This window comes from Marmota flaviventris, chromosome 5 (assembly GCF_047511675.1).
Source record: "Marmota flaviventris isolate mMarFla1 chromosome 5, mMarFla1.hap1, whole genome shotgun sequence".
In the NCBI taxonomy this organism is placed as follows: domain Eukaryota; kingdom Metazoa; phylum Chordata; class Mammalia; order Rodentia; family Sciuridae; genus Marmota; species Marmota flaviventris.
In genome coordinates this window covers 103,406,446-103,414,554 of record NC_092502.1, presented here as the reverse complement: position 1 = coordinate 103,414,554, position 8,109 = coordinate 103,406,446, and positions in this window count along the sequence as shown.

The window sequence follows — 8,109 nt, the reverse complement described above, 5'->3', positions numbered from 1 at the left end:
CGTGTTAGTAAAAATTGTTTGCTCCAATTTAAATCCCCTCAAGGCCTATTTCTGTACCTGTTATTGACCAACCCACAGAGCACATTCCATGAGGGAATCCTCATGGCTTTCATACATCTCTTTTGAGACCCCTAAATTTCTATAATCATTTGAGAAACACCTCAATTTTTTATCACAACATACATCCTACATTGCCACTTAATGTAACTTGTGCCACCACTTGGAAAGGCCAAGGCAGGCCAAGCAGGATTTCCCATGCTGAGGCATCTAGATCGCATATCCAGGTTCCACTCCAGCTATGCCACATAACAGTGATCTCACACAGGTTTTTAATCTCTTTGTGCCTCTGTTTCTTCATTGGCGAAAGAAGAAAAATAATTTTTCAGGATTATCACGAGTGGGTACATGTAGAGTGCTTAAAAAGTGTTTTGCCCACAATAGACACTTAACACATTAGCTATTATTAATTTGAATCAGATAACCCTGGGTTAGAAACTCCTGTTTTCCACTTAAGTCTGAATATCAGTGAACAACTTTAACCTCAGTTTCCTTCCCTCTAAAACTAATGTTATCATAAATGTCCCACAAGGTTCTTGTAAGGATTGGCATTTTGAAGAGCTCTGTGTTAGGCAGCTACAGGGCTCCCTCACAGTGGGTACACAGCAAGTGGTTGCTATGCTTCAGGCTCCTTTTACAAGCCTCCAGCTTGACCTCATAGAGCAGGTGTTCAGTGAATTAAGGGGAGAAGGTTGGGGGTGGATGCTTTCAGGGCAGGAAAGGAGACAGATGCTGGCATTTGGATGGGGTCTGCTAAGGGGAGAGACCTCCAGGAGGCCTCCTACCCAGACTCATCAAGGAGAGAGAGAGAGACTCCATGGACCAGCAGACTGTTTGGGTTTTCTTAATTTGTTTCTAATCAAATGTTCTGGCTGGAGGACATTTCCTGCTGCGGTAGGGTGGGAATGTTTCAATGAATGTTTTATCAGAAGGATCTGGTTCCTCTATTTAGAAAATATCTATCACTGGTGGAATCACAGAAATGCATGAGTTGGTGATGAAATAGGCACCCCAGGCAGTTTTCAAACAGAAGACGCCTTTGTAGTTTTCTTGGTCAACTTCTGTCAAGTTAGCCCACCCCAAGGCCAGTCCTCAGAGTGTGGGACAGCTTGGAGGATAGGCAGGGTTCCTGGCCATCAGACCCTTTCCCTGCAGCAAGCACACAGCTTGGCCATTGTAAAACACCCAACTACCTTGGGAAAGAGGTATAAAGGGAATCAACTCATGATTAAAACTTGACTCAAGAAGTTCCTCTGTCTCTCTGCAGCAGACCTGCCTCCTGCCTGCTCCAGTCTCCTGATTTTTCATTTGTCTCCATCTTGGGATAGCTCCTCTTCTGAATGTCACTTCTTTCACTTCTGGCACACTGTCCAAGTCTGGGGACTGTCCTTTTAATATCCAGACCTTGGAGACTTAACTTATCTGCCCAGATCAGAAGCAGTCTCTCGCTTCAAATGAAAGCAATGTCTTCAAGATCTCTGAAATGCAGCTCATGGGTCCTCTATACTGTCACGTACTTTATCTCTCCCTCTCCCCACTTCTGAGCCCCCAGCTCTCTGCTCACCTAGACTGCACTGACCTCCTTTCAAATTCTGTCCTGCACTCATGCAGCTTACCTTTGCTTATGGATGTTACCGTATTAGAGAATTCACAGTTGCCCCTATATCCTTGCCTTGGATCCCCAGGGCTGGCTTTACTCCATCAATCACATGACCCACATCCAGCGTTGGTCACATTGACATGAAAGCCTTTCTACAGCAGATTCTTGCTCTGCCTACAATTAGTTCTCTCACACTAGGAGGAGGCAATTGCTTTCTGGTGTCCAAAAGCATTAGTCCTGGTCACTTTTGTAAATTGCAAAAGAAACTCAAAGTAGATGTTACTGTGGAATCCTGCCCCAGAATGACTGGGGGTGACTTGTTTAGTTTCTACATCCTCCAAAGACAATCACAAAAATTAGTCTGATGTTACATTTCTCAAAGATTTGATGACCAGATCACATCTATGGGGAAGTAATTAACTTTCTATAGAATTGTAGGTAAAATTTTAAGAATAGAAAGAAAGAAGGGATCAATATATGAGGGATATATATAGTACTTATTGTTCATTTGGATTGGGAAGCAGGCAGTTTGGGTTTGCAAATAGAGAATTTTGATTTGCAAAGCAGCTTCATTCAAAGACAGTCCCAAGGTAGAAGCACTAGCCTTTGTATGTGTTAGAAAGTTTCCTCAAGAAGTAATAGGAGCCAGCACAGTGGCCCACACCTGTAATCCCAGTGACTCAGGAGGCTGAAGCAGGAGGATCACAAATTCAAGACCAGCCTGTGCAGCTCAGCCAGTCCCTCAGCAATTTAGTGAGACCCTGTCTCAGAAATAAATAAATAAACAAACAAACAAACAAATAAAGCCTGGACATGTAGCTTAGTAGTACAGGACCCCTGGATCTCAGAATCAAAAAAAAAAAAAAGAATGGGATGAGATACTAAACCAGGACATGGAGGCCAAGTTATAACATTGTCAGATTCTAAATCCCAGTAAGTACTTAAGCAGGTAGTCACCCTTCAATAAAGGGCCATCGGAAACAGAACTATAATAGCATCATGGCTTAAATTATGACGCCTTTCATTTGCCTAAGGTCAGGAATTAACCTCCTTTTGTACGCTGTATAAAACTTAGCCCAGTTTGGTCTCTCAAAGTTGCTGATGAAAAATGCCTTACTAGCTGGTTGTGGTGGTAGATATCTGTAATCCCAGCTATTTGGGAAGCTGAGGCAGGAGGATTACAAGTTTGAGGCCAGTCTCAGCAACTTAGCAAGACTCTGTATCAAAATACAACATAAAAAGGAGGAGAAGTGTAGGTCAGTGGTAGAACACCCCAGGTTCAATTCCCAGCACTGTGCGTGAACACACGCACACATACACACACACACACACACACACACACACACACACACACACAGAGTAATTCTTAGCTCCTTACCTCTTTTAACCTACTGACTCTAATGAGAAAATAAATGCATTTTCAAAAAAATTAAAAAGATACACATTATACTCCTAGAACAAAATATTTCCCCTGTCCCTGAAAATTAAAAATCTCTTTTTAAAGTCTTTTCCATTTTATTCAGAATATATCCTAGCACTCTAATCTCACTAGAATCAAGGAAGCCCCTGAGGGACAAGTTACGTGTTCAGGGATGTTCAAGAGGTCTGCAGTAACTCTTGAAGAAAAGAACATTCAAGGGATAAGTGGTATCATGGAAAAATAGGAAAGGTCAGCTAGAGAGCTGCCTACAAAAACACATGTAGAGTTTTCTTTCGGAGAAGGCCAAACAAAAGGGATTCCTTACAGTTAAGAGTAAAAAGAAACAGTCAAATTTAACAATGACAGCGAGAATGAGATGTCATTAAAGAATGTCTATGTAAATCTCTGAATAATGTAAACCTCTTCTTGGAGATGGTGTTGAACTGAACCACTCAGGACTGTCCCGACCCTATAACTACCTATTGTGAGACATCTGCTAGACTGTGAGCCCCCGCAGAGAAGCTGGATTGTCATGTTTCTGTGAGTGTCGTCACTCACTGCCTCTCCAAGATCAAGCATAGTGCTGGATTCATGGCAGGCACTGAACATTCAATTAAAGAAAGGATGGATGGATTTGATTACCTACTGCGAAGAGTATTGCATAGCTTATTTTTTTTTTGTTTATGAATGTAAAGAAGTAGCCAGAAAAGAAAACCACCAGCACCACCAAACTCCCCACATAATACACAATTTGGCAGATAAAGAACCTTGGATCACAGTGAAGAGCTATGGGGAGGTGATCCCTGGAACTTATGTAGACTTGGAAGAGGACCAGCAATGTTCAGGCAGATCTTGAGTTCAGTCTGTACAAGATTAGAGCAATAAATCGAGTTTACTTATCATTTAAATGAACCACAAATGGGAATCTGAGATAAGCTGACATTCAAACGCACTTAGACTTTGTGCTTATAGAATGAGCACTCTGCAAATGGCCCCAGGGTTACAGTTCTTTTAAACTTTAAATATTGTTGCTCTAAGATGCAGTGGGCTTGAACTATTACAATGGCATAAAGATCATGTCAAAAAGCAAGCAAGGCAGATACACGGGGATGGAGGTTACCTTTTTTTCTCTCTGCTTGCAAATTTTAAAGCAAAAAGGGGGTTGGTAGGAAAGAAAAGCAAAAGCAAGAAAATATATATGATACTTGAGAAAATTAAAGACAAGGAAAGGAAAGAAAGACGTGAATAAGAGCACAGAAGATTTTAAGTAAAAGAGGAGGCACTTTGAAATCTTTAAAAACACAAAAATAAAAATATCAACTCAGGGGGGAAGTCTTCAGGAAGTCCTGAGATGTAAAGACCTGTCATATGCAAGTCTTGTAAAGGCAGCATAGTATTTTGTGTTTACAGAATGACAGGCAGCCAGCTTCCCTGTGAGTCCTTTCTTCTCTAGAGGAGAACTATGTCCAATACGTACAACCCACTGAAGTCTTAGCTGTGCATGGGTGAACTGTTGGTCACAGCCACCTCTGTCACCCTCATCCCATAAAACCCTTTTGTCTACCAGCTTCACACCACAGCCAGATATACTGTCACCCCCTCCATCTCAGGCTGGCATGAGTCCCCTTTTACCTCCATTTCCCACCATTCACAGAACATTGAATTTTATCTTGGGCAATTAATTTTTCCTATGAGCTTACCAGTTAATAAGATACTACTATCATCTTGATAAAGAACTTGAACTAGTCGGAAAGTGCCTCTAGTGTTAGCACACAAATTATTATATACTCTGGCATTCACCGTAAGTAAGCATGGTGATTTTTTTTATATTTTTTTATTTTTTTAGTCTTAAATACAAGTGTGTTACTTTATGACCCTCTCCATTTCCAGCATATTTTAATCTATGTTTTAAATAAAATGTCCTTTCTGAGTGTTGACCTTGACACACAGACAGGTCTGGTGAAATGGCAGCCTCCTCTCTATGTCTTTTGATAGACTGGCTTTCTTTGCTTTGGTGTGCACAGGTTCTTCCAGTTCATGTTTCCAAGACAGACTCAGTCTCAGAGTCTCTGTCCAAACTCCTGTCAATCCCAACAGCATAGCTCAGCCATGGCTTTACTTCTTCACAGTGAGAAGGATTGAACCACCGCTTTCCATGTCTGTCCAGACAGGGCTGGGTAGAGCTCAGTGGTAAAGCACTTACCTAGCATACACAGGACCCTGGGTTACATCCCCCAAACCACATAAAAAATATGCAAACCACCTCTCTCCAAGCAGCTGTGGTCAGCCTGGGAGAGGAGGCAGCTTCTGGCATTGGTTCTAATAATTCCCTACAACCTTCCACTCTGGTATATACAGGTACTGAGCAAATTCTTGCTTATTACCTCATACTCTCAACTTTAATAATTAATGCAATTATCCACCAAACTACTTATTAAACAGATTCTGTGAGAATTAGTGTCTGACTTTCCAACCTCTGGTTATTCATTCTATAAAATGAATAAGCTCTGGGACCACCCCTGGTTAAATTCTTTCAGATTTACACAGAGCAAAGGATCTTGACATAAAGACAGAGCAAAGTTCTTTCCAGTGTGATTCTGTGTGCAGTTAAAACTGACCCCAGGAAAACATTCAAAGTGGGTAAGGTCTGTATGTCCCCTTTCAGGGACCCCTTTCAGGGACCCCTTTTATGCGTCCTGGAAAACTAACACAGTGACTTCCATTTGCACCAGGGGCTTTATGTTTTTCCAACAATTTGACATGAATTATCTCATCTCCTACTCACAAACACACCCAGAAATGCATTATAACCATTGTCATTTTATAGTCAAAGATACTGGGGCTCATTCAACAAATAAGTCTTTAGTCAAGGTGTCAGGCCCAGTGGAGTCACAATAATGAATGAAGGAGACAGAATAAGCCAGTAGAGAATACTATCCACAAACAGGAAGTGACTACACTGCACTTGGTTATAAGGGCTCATACACAGGCCAGGAGCCAATAATGGAATAGCTTTCTGCAGGAGGCATTACCTGATTTTTATAGGACCCGTTGAGTAAGATAAAAAACACAGGACTATAGGAAGAACATTCTAGGCCCCCAATTTATTCTTATTGGACCACTCACAGAGGACTTATACCAATTCACATAAATTGCCTACGGTGGGATTTCAGACCTTACAACAAAACCAGAAGAGGTATCTGCAGTAGACCATGTGTTGAGTCTTTGAGACCCAGTGGTATCATCCTGTAGCTCTCAGATTGGCTGTGTCTCCCTGTGGGGGACACAGATCAGTCTCCAGAACACTTTTTAAAGTTATTATAACTACTAGTGCAAATTAGCTGTACAAAACAATTAATATATGTTTACAGAATGACAGGGACCCAGCTTCTCTTTGTTTCTTCTGTGGACATCTTCAAGCATGCATATAATTAGACTTTGATCTCATTTACCCTCCCTGTTACTTTCCCTTTCCCTCCCTTCCTCTTTTCCAAGAGGCTCCCTTATACTTTAATGTCATCTCCCCGCCCCCCCCCCACACACACACTAGATTCCACAAATAAGAGAGAAATCATATGATACTTGTCTGAGTCTGGCTTATTTCACTTAATATGATGATCTCCAGTTCCATCCATTTTCCTGTAAATGACATGATTTTGTTCTTATTTGTGACTGAGTAACATTCCATTGTGTGTGTGTGTGTGTGTTTGGAGATAAATATATATCTCACACTTTCTTTATTTAGTCATCTGTCGATGACTATCTAGGCTATTCCATAACTAGGCAATTGTGAATAGTGCTATAATAAACATGGGTATGCAAGTCTCCCTACAGAATGCTGACTTTGATTCTTTCAGGTATATACTCAGGAGTGGTATATAGCTGAATCATATTTTTAGTTTTTTGAGGAATCTCTATATGGATTTCCCTCATAGCTGTATTAACCGAAATTCCCACACCTAGTGTATAAGTGTTCCTTTTTACCTCCATCCTTGCTAGTACTTGCTAATTTTTGTTCCCTCATAATAGCCATCCTGACCAGGTGAGATGGAATCTTACATGTAGTTTTGATTACATTTTCCCAATGGCTAAAGATGTTGCGCATTTTTTAATGTAACCATTGGCAAATTATGTTTCTTCTTTTGAGAAGTGTCTCTTCAGCTCATTTGCCAACCTATTAACTGGACTGCTTGTTCTTTTGGTCTTTTTTTTTTCTTATGTGCTTTATCTATTCTGGATATTAATTCTCTGTCAGATGAATGACAGATTCTCTCCCATTCTGTAGGCTATCCAGGACACTTTTAGGACTAAATCTGACAGTTGAAACCTCCCCTCCTGAGACAGGGCACAGAGTAACACTCTCGACTGCTCCCCTCAATAGATATCTTCCATGTCACATAGAGGGCAACCCTTCTGGAAGTGACAACTAGGAAAATGGTGTCTATGTTTTTCAACCACCAAGACATTGTCTAATATACACAAATGCAAAGAAGTGTCAGTTGTTTGGGGTCAGAGGTGAAGGGTCAATTCAGAACTATTTTTCCCACTTCTTCCACCAATCTGAAACAAAACAGGTAGAGCTTGGTTACCCCTCCCTTCCAAAGGAAAGTACAAAGGTGGTTAATCCCCCAGGGCAGAAAACAGTTACACAGTTTTGCTCAAGCCCACTCTAACATCTTTGGGGTTGTCAGGCATTTTCACCACCACATCTTTGATGTTGCTCTCAATTGGGCACAATAAGAAAATGTTAATTATTTTGAGGGGGAAAAAAACACATTGCTTTTTATCCATGCTAACTCCTTTTTAAAAACATCTGGGATAGTGAAATGGGTGAGATAAGCGTAAAATAATTTTAAAAGACGCCATTCCTAGAAATAGAACAGAACTGCTTTCTCATGTAGCCTCTGTGGTGGCCAGGGGTCTGCAAGCTGCCCTGGATCCAGGCCTAGGAAGTGACTCAGAGGTGGTAGAGAAACCACGTTGTTGAAGAGCACCCTGAGGCTAGATTTGGGAAAGGCACACTTTGGAAGAT